The 13,286-nt window shown below is 36.8% G+C and overlaps 1 long non-coding RNA gene across 2 annotated transcripts in view; it reads left to right on the top strand.

Annotated features, from left to right (window-relative positions):
* LOC106029145 (uncharacterized) overlaps positions 1–13,286 on the top strand; it is a 95,507-nt gene that overhangs the window by 43,011 nt on the left and 39,210 nt on the right. The gene's annotated exons all lie outside the window — the stretch shown is intronic.

Raw genomic sequence — 13,286 nt, forward strand, 5'->3', positions numbered from 1 at the left:
GCTGTCCCTTTATATTTCACTTCCTCCAATAGTGTCACACTTCCTTGAAGTTTTGCATTTTGTGCTGTAGCAACACAGAAAAAATTATCTCTTTGTAGTTCCTAAGTTAATAGCAAAAGTGTGTATGTTATTTAACTTCTTATGCAGAAATCTGTGTTTGTCATTTGTATTTCCTATTTCTTGACTCCTTTTTTGCTAAACTGTTTTTGAATGAGATGAGTTTTTCTCAATATTTTCAGCTATTTATAGGAGACCACATGGGGAAAGTGTTGGTTTCAGGATAAATTAATTTTTTATTCTAATGCAGGGTTTCAAATATAACTTTAGTTAGCCTTTACATCTCCTATGCATACTGGCAGCCTTTGAGGAGTGCCTCTTACTGGTCAAAGTTCTCTTTTTTCTCTTTCTCTCTCTTCCTTACTCCCTGCAAATATCACTACATGTGTGATTTTTCAATGATTCTTAAGTCTTTTACATCTTGAAACCAAACCAGGCACAAGGACATTCTTTTTTTTTTTTTCCTTTTCTTTTTATCGGTACCGGGGATCGAACTCATGACCGCCTGCTTGCAAGGCAGGTGCTTATGCCGCTGAGCTAAATCCCCAGCCCCTACAAAGACATTCTTGAAGCCAGAGAGACCATTCTTGTCTATCTCCAGTGAAAACAGGATTTAGATTTTCTACCAAAGTATCCCTCTCCTCTGAGAAGCAAAGTGGCTTTACTGACCCTTCCTGCAGCCCTAAAGCCTTCTCAACCCTGTAACTCACTCCCTTTACCCCACCTCTGCTGCTTTTGGGAGTCCTTTCACATGTTTCATAATGGGCTTTAGCCATCTCCTAATAATGCTGAACATGGAATTGTACTTGGACCTCATTCTGTAAAGGTCAATTCAAGTCTTTTAACTAGGGATCATTGAATCTTGGCTATGTACCAGTTACTGGCTATTTAGGCTGTAAAGACAAATTGGTTTTAAGCATTTAAAAAATATATATATATATGCACCTGAAAAATAACCAGCCCTTCCGACTCCAAAAATATAAAATCTAAAATACAAAAGTGAAAAGAGCAGAAATTCAAAATAGTGATTAAGAGTAAACCTGGGGACCAGGAAAGCAGGGTGTTTGATACCATGCCTACAGAGTAGCATGGTCACTCAGCATTAAAAGTTCAAATAAATATTCAGTAATTCATTTTAATTGAGAGAACAGAGCTTTGTAATATTCTTGCTTTTGTGACCACAGTTTTGAGATATTTTAGTTTATGTAATTATCACTGGTTTTTTCAGCTAGATTTCCTTTTGAATCAAGGTTGTCCGTTTTCCAGTTTATATCCTTTTCATGAATGCTGACTTTAAGGTAGACTTTTGAGAGTCTACAGACGGCTAGAAAGAGGAGAGCTTCTACATATGACAAAGGACAGGGCACAGACCATGTGATTTGGAAATCAGGGCACCATGAGGCATAGGAAATTAAAATATAGGAATTTCAACCTAAAACATCATTGTGTTTTCTTATGAAATAAAATTTTGTTTCAATTAAAATAAAAGGAAATTAGATGGTTTTCTCATGAAATTCCTCCATGGTCTATCTGCACTTGAAAGATGGCACAGTGTTAATTGTATCAATCCAGTCCTGAAAATTGACCGTGTAAGGTTTAGTTTTATAAAGTGTCAAGTTTTTAATTGATAGCAGCAGAATATCTAGTCATTAACTGTTAGTAATCAGTCACTTACCCTTTTATTCTTTCAGTTTTCTTGGCTATGATTGATTGAAAGTATTATCTGATTTATTTACTCTAACAGGCTTCACTGTACTGATGTTCCTCCCCATTTTCACCATCTCTGTCCCCTTCCCTCCTCTCTTCTTTTCTCTGTCAAATATCAATCAATCAGTCATCCATGGGGGCATGTGATAGCAGCAGGATGACAATGAACTTTAAACAAAAAAAAAATTTAAAAGTAAAAAATAAATTAAAAAAATAGAACACTTATTTTAGTCCAGTAATAACATAAGGGCGATCAAAACAATACAAACAAATGTTTCACAAATACTTCCAGGGCAAACCACTTAAACAGTTGCATTTTTCACATATTATTATAATTGCCACCTCACTTCACTGCTACCTAAATTCACTGATCACTTGTAGTTGGGGAAACTTTGTCACAGAAACTTTCAGCATGATCTGACCCAGTAGTTTTCCTGACTTTGTTTTAGAATGAATTTTTTCTTTATCATCTAATACAAGGTTTGTGTACAACTAAACCACTAATTCAACCCTCTATTCACATATTCACATGCTCGTAGAACCTCCTCTGAATCTGGAATCCATTCTCAAAGTGTCTGATGATAAGGTTGATGGACTGCACCATCACCTTCTGCACTTTCTGGCCTGGCCCTGGGATGCCGTGATGGAATCTCACAGAGATCACACAAACTATCAGAATGGCAACTTTGAGAACTGACAATGTTTTTCAAAAGAAGTATTGCAATCTTTACCATTTAAGGTCCAACATTATATGTTTCACATTATGTATATTTTTTATTTTTTTTAAATTTTTCGGTATCAAGGATCAACCTCATGCTTGCCAAGTTTTTTGAAATGCTCATAATGCTGTCATTTGGTAACTATATATATATATATGTTTATTCATGTCATGAACTCAAACATTACTCTTGTCTGCCATATTCATAATGACCACCAATGCAACCATAATAATAGTAACCTTTCAGTTAAAAGGACCAAAAAATTCATGGTGGGCTACTCTTATCTTCTGATCTTTGCTATCATGGCTTTTATGTTCTCCCAGAAAAAAAAAAAAAAAAAAACAAAGAATAAAAGTTTGGGAGTTTACATGTTGTAAAAATTAAGAGGACATGACTTAGAATTAAAGAAGGAAATGATTTAATTTTGGAGTTGCTGAACTGAGCTCTGGTGGTCTGGAAGCTCTGGGGAAAATCCAGATATTGGAATGACAGATTCGGGTTGGAGTGTTTTGTGAACACAACAGCAGATGTGCTTATGGAAGGCTTTTCAAATCAAGTGTTGCCTCACGTGAACTTGTGGATCTCCCCAGGCTCTAGATATGATGAAAAGTGTTTCGTTTAGCCAAGACAGGAAGATCATTTCCCTTCACACGTTATTTAAAACCTATTTAAAATTTGCATAGTTGTAAAACTTATTCACAGGATAATGGTGGTCTTTAAATCAGTAAAATCAATTTGGTAAATATATATTTTATTATAATTTTTTTGGGATTATAAATTTGGCTATGTGCTGATACATCTTTGTACACGTCTGTTACATCTGAAAAATCTGAAATGGCCACAATTAGACCTTTATGGAGTCTCTGGGACTTTTCTAACTTCTACCAGGATGTTCAAATTATATATACTTTGAAAACATTCAAAGGTTCATCCACACTTTAATAATCAGAGGGAGTATATCCAAAACGTTTAAAAACTCATATTTGTGACATTTGGTACCTTGAATCATTGATTACTAGGCATTGTTTCTTATCTTTGCACACCTGCATTTGTTCATAACTTTTTAAACTTTCAAACACTACTAATAAATAATATATAGCATGTTCTATACTAATGGGCATACATCAGCTGATTCCATTTATAATGATCTACAGGAACTCTGCTATATGGTAAATATAGTTAAATACTATGGAAATATCTTATTAACTTCTGTAACTTTTAAGTGTATGAAATAAAATCACATGTAAAGATTTTATATCTCATCCTACGATATTTCTTAGAGCTCTATTCAAAGATGAAATAAAAAGTGACAGCTCTGAAAGTTATAAAATTAAGTAGAAGTCATGGTTAGTTGAGTAACAGAGGCTGCACATTGACTAACTATTCATATTTTATATAAAGATTTTAATTAGACATGATGGTATTTTTTTAGCTTTGTTTGAATTTACTGTCAAATTCCCCAAACTTTGTAAATGATACCCACACTTTTAAATCATAAGAAGAAACCTAGATTTGTTTGCAGTTTTTAATCTGTTGTTAATAAACTTGAAAGAACACAGCCCTGTCTAATAAACACATCAAACTAATGGGTACCAGAGCAGTTCAGAAGAGTGTTTGTTGTTTGGTGTTTAGATTTCAGTCAGAATTAATCAACAATGGAAGGGGCCTGCTGTATTTATTAGCAGCTCAGATCCCTGTGATTGAATGCCAGGTCCCTTTGACTCATTCCCGTGAAGGCTGGCAAGTTTACAGCACTGATCCATACTTACATTCTCAGTCTTAAAAAGAAAGGGAAAAATAGAGCCTAAAATCAGACCACAGGATTGGCAAGAATTTCCTGAGAGCCATTTTGAATTTAGCCCTGTACAGTGAGCCTGTGAATAGGAAGCAATTGATTCACAAACAGTGGAGCCTTTTTTGCCCGAAGAAGCCTTCAGCTGTGCAGATGGCTCCCTGGCATAATCCAGTCTGCTTTTGTGTTTTACTTTATATACTAGGCTACTTTCTTCTCACGCTTTAAGTTGCTTTTATTTTCTCTTTTTGGTATAAGCTTCCAAATTTCAGGGGCAAGGACAGGTTGCAAGGGTTCAGGAAGGGTGGCTGGACCCTACATGGAGGGTTTCCCACAGATTTACGGGTTGCTAGTAAATTGCTGGCAATGTCGCTTGCGTGTCACAGGCAGCGCTAGGTTGTTCTTTGTACAGAAGTGTCAACTTCTGAATGAGGACTCTGGAAACAGATGTAAAGATTAATTTTGAGAATGTGGCCTTTTTTTGTTTTGTTTTTGAGGCTCTAAAAACGTGTTGCTCTGTTTCTAGACACTTATTTTTCAAAGTGATCTCATTTCTCAATTACAAAGACTTGCATTCTTCACTGTGAATGTTCAGAAAGTTTCACAGTCTTTAGCCATTCCTCTGGCTTCTCATGTCTGGGGGCTGCATTTCCAGAGCAGATTATTTGTGGAAAGACATTAATCTGGAAACTCTTCAGTGCAAACTTGACGGAGTCCGTGTTATTCTGGGGCCATCCATCTCCTGCAGCAGATAAGATTTACCAGCGTGTCCGCCCTCGACTTCCTACGGGAAGATAGCCCACTCTTGGCCCGATAAGTAGTTTCACATTGAATGTGTCTGTGCCTCACGGCTCACGTAGCCTTTATTTGTCTTCCCAGAATGGAGTCCTTTTCTTTTTAAAGTGATCTTTAAAAAGTTAGGTCACATTGTCTTCTTTCTGTCCTATGGAGGTGAATTTTGAAGAAAAAATACATGCCCAAATGTTAGAGTGTATCTCCAGGCCTTCTGAAACAGGTCTGTAGGAAAAAAAATCCTTTTGCATTTAATCACACACCTGTTTTTCCCCTTGGAATTCTCTGTCCACTAGTTTCCCTTGCAGCACGTACACTCTGTGGGAATGATGTGGACTTTTTTCGCCTTGTAAATATTCTACAAATGGGAAATAAATGCCACAGAATCTGCCACTTTGGAATGACTTGTTTGTGAGTCAGTGTTCTTGCTTTCCCTCCCTAAAAATTATTTTTCCCAATTATGTGGGAAACGCACGCAGAGGGTTCCTTATTTCTTATCATTAAATGTGTGTAACACATTTCAGTTGAGGATTAGAAAGATCTTGTTCTCTAAACATTTATAAAAGATCAGTGAATGTCCTAACACACAGACATTTTTTCACCATTGTAATTATTCCCTCTACACTCAGCACTTTCGTCTGTGAAGGGCCTTTATTCAGGCACAGCCACACTGCATTTTCTTATGGGACCTCTTTTAAATTGTGTATATGTAGGGCACAGCATGTAATGAGCAACTTGGCTCTCAAATGGAAGATGTTTAAATTTAAGACTAAATGCAAAATTTTGACTACAAATAGCCTAGAAAACATGTTTGTATCTGTATGCATTCCTTGAAATAACAAAAAAACCCCAAAATGGTTTGAAACAGGCAAGAAAAATCATCTTCAAATTATGACAGCAAATTACAGTACCCAAACCAGTGGAATTAAGACTGAACTGGGAAGATCCTCAATGTGCTGACACATCTGGCCAGCCATAATCTGTGCAGGAAGAAAAGTGTTGCATCAGTTGCAGACTGAAACCTCAAAACCCCAGCCAAGCATCTCTCACTGGGATGCCAAGGTCTGGGCTTTTGGACTGTCAGGAGGACAGTCATTGCATTTGGATTCACATTCTGAGGAGGCACGGGGTTAGGGAGTAAACAGAACTGCTCGGATGCCATGCTTTATCACAAGCATGGTGACCACTAGGAAGAGAGAAGATAGAGGGCAAACAGATCAGGGTGGCAGTCACAGGCAGCTGGAATCTTTATGACATGCTTGAATTGGCTTATCCCTCCTCTCATGAGCTGACCTGTATATTTTCAAAAGATTGAAAGTTGATTGTTAGCACAGTGACTATTAAAATTACACAATAAACTTAAAATAAACTATATTAAAGGCAATAAGTACTCGAAACTCATCACTCCCCAGTTATGCTATTATTCTCTATGCTCTTCAGGTTGTTTACAGAGATTGTATCTATCTTGTGAAAATATTATATAAAAGTGTGCTTTTCTTTCTAACTCTTTGGCTGGTGATGTATCATGCTGGTGGCTTGAAATCAGCGACAGTGTGAGTATTTATACTATGACAATCTCCAAATACTATAAATCAGCACATGATTTATTGTCTCACTTTTTAGTTGGACACAAAGTAGTGGAAAATGTTAATATAATGCAAGGTAAAGTTAACCATGTCTTGCTTGTGGCATAAAAAATTGAGGAAGTATTCTAATATTCAAAACTGCTATGCTAGCAGAGTTGTTCAGTTCAATGAGAAAGAGGTGATGTTTTCATGTATATGTCTTTGGTTACTTCACTTTCACCTTATTAACATGAGTGAAGATAAAGTTGAACATTCTTAATCTGAAGTCTAAACCCAAAATGCTCCAAAATCTGAATCAAGGCTGACAAGCCACCTCAAGTAGAAAATTCTACACCTGACCTTATTTGGTGTATCACTGTCAAAACTAGGGTATACAGTATTCCTAAGGGAAAAATGACCTTTTCGGCTCCTTCGTTGGTGATACATCTTTTCCAGATACACCCAGATTTCTCTTTCAGACACGTGCTGGCCAGATACACCAATGGCAGGTTCCCTACAATCCTATCTGCACGGGGCCAAGACCTAAGTGGGGCCAAGAACTAAGAGCATTATTCACTGTATTTTTTTGGCCCTATTCTTTGCTCTGTGATAATGAAAATACATCTGGAGACAGCCCTGGGGGTAATGGTGATAAAAGGGGAAACACTTAATCAAGAACAGAAAGTGAAGCTGTTGGAGGAACTGGCCAGCAGCATTAGTGTGGAACTGCCTACAGAAGAGCATGGTATGGGAATGACCAGTATGTATGACCCAAAGAAACAGATGAATAAACTGTTGAAGATCTGTGCTGAGAGTAGTGAACAGAAATTAACAAGAAATAGAAAAATGCCTTAGCAATTCCCTGTTGCTGGGACAAAATACCCAATACCCACAAGAGAAAGGAGGAAAGGTCTATTTTAGGTCACAGTATGTAGAGGTTTTAGTCTGTAGTCAGCTGGCTACAAGGCAAGGTGACCTAGGAGAGACACATCACAGAGGAGAAATAGTTCATTGCCTGGCAGGCAGGAAGCAGGAAGCAGCAGTGAGCTTTCCTTTCCCTTTTTTTAGTATTCAGGCTACAAGCCTATTGGTTGATGCCACCCACACCCAAAGTGGCTTTCTGTCTTCAATTAATTAATCAGTGCTGATCCAAGTAGAGGACTCACCCAGTTATCACACGCCATTCACCCATATTCATACTTAATTCTAGGTCTAGCCATGTCTGAAAAGCCCCACTTATGAGCCCATGAGACTTTGGGAGGATATGTAGATATAAGCAGTAACACTGCATAAAGCTAAAGATGAAGATGTTTACAGTGTTTTGAAAAAGTGGACCCATCAGTGCTACAGTGAACACAAGCCACTTCATGATACATTGATCATCAAACAAAGATCATGATGAACTGAAAATGGGAGGGAACTGTGAATAGGCAGCACTTGTAGAAACTGAAGAAAAGACATGACATTATGTTTTTAAAGATTTATGGTGATCCAGTGTAGGCTGATTACACAGCAGTGCTGAAATTTACAAACAACTTTGTCAAGGTCATTGCTGAAGAAAATTTGATGCCATAATAAGTTTCTAATGCAGATGAAACACCATTGTTTTGGTATTATTTCTGGTTTTAGCTGATAAAACAGGCTCTGGTAGGAATAAATGCCAAATTCAGAATTACTGGGCTAGGCTGTGCTAGGCCAGTAGATACACATAAGTGTACCTGGGTCGACAGGCAAATCCCCACATCCTCATTGTTTTGGAGGAGTGAATTTCTTACTGGTTCATTATTATTGCTAATAAAAGGTATTGATCACCAGGGACATTTTTTTCTGACTTGCGTCACTACAGGAAAGCTGGACTGGACAAGATTTTCATTCTTCCTTGACAGCTGTTCTGCTTATCTTCCAGTTGAAATTCTTTTCAAAAATAATCTTCCTACCATGTACTTTCCCCTGTGACTCCACTAATGCAGTGATGTGAAATGAGTATTCTTATATCAATGAAGAGTAAATACAGAAACACTTTGTTGGACAGCACATTAACAGCCGTGAATAGAGGAGTACTGTAGCTGTGGAAGGTTTCCAAAAATGTAGCATAAAAGATGCCATATATGCTGCTGCCAGTGCTTGGAATAAATTGACTAAAGGCATACTTGTGCATGCCTGCCACATCTGGCCTACCACGAGTTTCAGTGATGATGATGAGCAAATTGTTGACTTTGATGATTCTGGATATCTAGGGAGAAAAAAATGGTGTCTATTCTTATTGCATATGCGAAAAGTACACCTGTTGAGTCCATCAGTAAGTTGGACAGGAGGGATATAGGATTTTTTTTAACGGCAGTAATAAAGCTCCAGTTGTTCACTGAATGAATCATGATGAACTAACCCAGATGGTTCTGAATCAAAGTGATCACAATTACTGATGTTGAAGACCACAGAAAACAAGTGCTTAGAGATGATGTGACAAAAAGTGTGAAAGGCTTATTGAAGGACTAGATCAGCATGGATTCACAACAGAACAAGATATCATGTCAGTTCATAAGATCAAAGAGGGATTTGCATTATGTTTTATATCTAGATATCTCCCAAAGCCTCATGCACCCAAATATATAGCTTTTAGAAGGATTATAGGTCATGATAGTCATCAGTGAGTCATCCACTGATGAGTTTATAGTTGACTTGTTATGAGGAGGTGGGACCTGGGCCAAAGGGGTGGGCTTCTCTCACCTCTGCTGCTCCCTTTATGTTCTCTCTTTGCTTCCCTGTTGCCATGCGATGCGCAACTGCGTCGCTATGTCCCTCAGCCAAGCCACCCTGCCTTGGAGCCTGCTTACCATAGACGACACCTCCATAGCTGTGAGGCAAAGTACGTCTCTCCTTCCTTTAAATTGTGAGTGTTGAGTATTGTGTCCGAGCAACAAGGAAATAAGGCAGTCTAAGACAAAACCCTTAATCAATGAAGTAGATGATTGGGGAAAACATTTTAAAAAGCTACTCAGTAGAATGCCTCTTTGTCCATAGAAGATCTCATTCCTGCTCCCCAATGTTTCTTCTCATGTAACAAAATTCAATGTACATTAACCTTTCAATCAAAGCCCATTGTGCATCTAGAGGTAGAAGCTGCAACTCTGGCATTGCAGTTGCTTTGCAGCTGATGTAGATATCCTGGGGATGCCTTGAACACATGATCCACACCCCTGTATTAATGATATGCCATTTTTAAGAACTAGTGAGTCCTTGTATGTAAATGAACATAAGGAAACTATAGCTTACTGGCAGCATATAAATTCAAAGTCATACATGATAGAGATACCAAATAGCCACAGACCATCTGCATGTGTGTCTGAGATTATGACTCTGTTGTTTTCTGACGAGTCAATGTATGCAAACTTCATTTCACTTGCAAAATAATTTAAATGATTGTAAAATTTTATCTTTCAGTTTTGCACTGGATTAGTATATAGGAAACATAAATGAATTTCATGTTTCAGTTTTGCACTGGATTAGTATATAGGAAACATAAATGAATTTCATGTTTAAACTTGGGTTGTGTCTCTAGGTTACCTCAGTATACTTATGCAAATTTTCCACAGTTCAAACATAAATCCACAAATCCATTGTGGCCTCAAGCATTTGAGAAGATGATTGTTCAACTTGTATTATTAGAAATTCATGCCAGAGATACACTTTTCAATCACAGACAGAGGCTGGGCTTGAGTTTGACAAAACTCAAGGAAAGCGTTCTGTGATAATCAATAGACTATATGAATTTTATAGCAATTATTTTCTTATTCTGAAGCAATATAGTTTTTGCTAATGACAAAAACTATATTTCTCTGAATAAAGATATTGAAGAAGACATTAGAAAATTGAAGGATACCCTCTGTTCTTGTATAGGCAGAACTAGCATCATCAACATGACCAGATTACTGGAAGATGATATTTGGATTTTTAACACAATATCAATCAAAATATCATCAACATTTTTTCACAGAACAACAGCAACAACAAAATTGTAACATTTGTATGGAGACTGAAGAGGCCCAGATGGCCAAAGCAATCCTGGAAAACATGACTAAAGCAGGCAGCATCACAATCCCAGATTTTAAATTATACTAAAACTATTGCTACAGTAGGAAAAACAACATGGTACTGACATAAAATAGATACATTGACCAATGGGAGAGAACAGACGATGCAGAATTGTTCCCCAGCACTTGCAGCAGGTGATTTTTGACAAAATGGCCACTTTTATATACTGGAGAGGAGATAGCCTCTTTAATACATGTCTTACCCTGTACTAAAAAGAAATGAAAATATAGACCTATATTAAAATAAACATTGGATGTACTGGGAGAAAAGATGGTAATACCCTTGAAGACACAAGCATAGAGAAAGATTTCCTGAACAGAACCCCATTTGCACACAAAGTAGTATCACGAATCAACAACTATATAACCATCTCACAGACAAAGAACTCCTCTCTAGAGCATATAAAGAATTAAAAAAATCAACCCCCCGCATTTTCAAACACCTGATCCAAAAATGGACATTTGAGATGAATATGCACGTCTCAGATGAAGAAATACAAATGGCAAATAAATATATGAAAAAATGTTCCACATCATTGATCATTAGAGGAATGCAAATAACACAACACTGAGATTCCATCTTACTTCAGAAAGAGTGACCATTATTAAGAAATCAATCAACAATAAATGTTGGCAGGGCTGTGGGGATAAAGGAACCTTTTCACCACTGTTAGTGGACGTTTAGACTGGCCCAACCACTGTGGATATTAGTATGGAGATTCCTTAAAAAACCTAGGATTAGATGTCCCATTTGACCTAGCTACTCCCTTTCTAAGTATTCTCCCAGAAGAATGAAAAATATCATACCCCAGTGATATATATGCACCTATGCTTATAGTAGCACAATTTGTAATAGCTAAATCTTGGAAACAACCCAAATGCCCATCAACAGAAGAGCAGATATAAAAGATGTATTTTTATACCATGGAATACTACTCAGCTATAAATAGGGATAAACTTGAGGTTTTTATAGGTAAATGGATGCAACTGGAGACCACACTTATAAGTGAAATAAACTGGACTCATATGTGTAAACATTGTATTGTCTCACTAGTGTAAGAAACTTAAAGGGTAAATAAGTGTCAAAATGTACAATAGATATTGTGAAGGGGGAAAAATTGCTTAGAAGAAAATAACAACAGGGATAAGGGAAAGGAGAAAAGTAGGAAAGGAAAAGAAAAAATATATTTACATATATATTTATACATACCTATATGATACCTGAGACAATTATACTACTTTCTCTCCTCCCCTCTCCTCTCCTCTGCTCTCTTCTCCCTTCTCCTTCCTTCCCTTCCTCTTCCTCCCCCATTCTTTTCCTTCCTTTTCTCTTCCCTTCCCTTCCCTTCCCTTCCCTTCCCTTCCCTTCTCTTCCCTTCCCTAACCCTCTCCTCCCCTCCCCTCCCTTCCCCTCTCTCTGTCTCTTTGAAACAGGGCCTTGCTATACAGCTCAGGCTGGCCTTGAACTCATTTTGTGACTCAGGCTGGCTTTGAACTCCCAGTGTCTGACTTGTCTCAACTTCCCCAGTGCTGGGATTACAGGGTGTGTCACCACACTTGCCTTTATACTGCTAATTTATATTGGTTCATTGAAAAAACGGGTTTTGTATATATTGTTTGATCTATTTTTCATGCCTATATCTTGTAATTTGAGCAATTACTTTGAAGATAACAATATGCAATATATTAATCATTGTTAATCCTCCTTTAGCTTATTTTAAAATTCTCTTTAAAATAAAGAGAATAAAGTTTTTTCTCTTTAAAACAAAAAAAAAAAACTTACACAAAGATAAAGCTTAACACTTTTAAAGGATTACCACAGTTTCTTTTAGGTATGGGTAAGAGAAATGATTTAAGCAATGTTAATTATTCTTTATATAGTAAGTTAAAATTACTGTTTATAATAAACTATCTTTGGGTTTCAAGATATTAAAGTAGGCAAGAGGAAATGGAAAATATTAAAGGGTTATCTGTTTAATATTAAAGACTAGATAAATAAAATAGCTACCTGTAAGAAAAATGAAAGCTTTTTCACAGCAAAGGAAGCAACCAAGACTGAAGATACAAGCTACAGAATGGGTAATTGTTTTCATAAACTACTCAGAAGATTAATAACTAAAATATCAAAAGAATTAAAAAAGTGCTAAAATTAAAAAAAAAACCCTATAAAGAAATGAGCAATTGAAATGAATATTTTTACTTCTCAAAAGTAAAAATAGCTGGGCGGGGGATTTAGCTCAGTATTGTAAGTGCCTGTTTTGTAATCCCCCAGTACCAAAAAAAAAAAAAAAAAAAAGGAAAAATAGCCAATAAATACATGAAAAATTGTTCAGCATCTTTACTTATTAGAGAGATGCAAATCAAAACAACACTGAGGTTCCACCTTAGTGCAATAAAAATGTTCATTATCACAGACTTGAAAAATAGTAAATGCTGCTGAGTTTGTGGTAGGAATGAAACTAGTACAACCAATTTGGAAATCAGTATCGAGATTTCTCAGAAAACTAAAAATAGAAATTCCATTTGAGCTAGTGCTAACTCTCCTGGGTATCTTTACAAAAGA

This window comes from Cavia porcellus, unplaced genomic scaffold (assembly GCF_034190915.1).
Source record: "Cavia porcellus strain 051 isolate PalLab524CR breed Dunkin Hartley unplaced genomic scaffold, mCavPor4.1 scaffold_14, whole genome shotgun sequence".
NCBI classification, from domain to species: domain Eukaryota; kingdom Metazoa; phylum Chordata; class Mammalia; order Rodentia; family Caviidae; genus Cavia; species Cavia porcellus.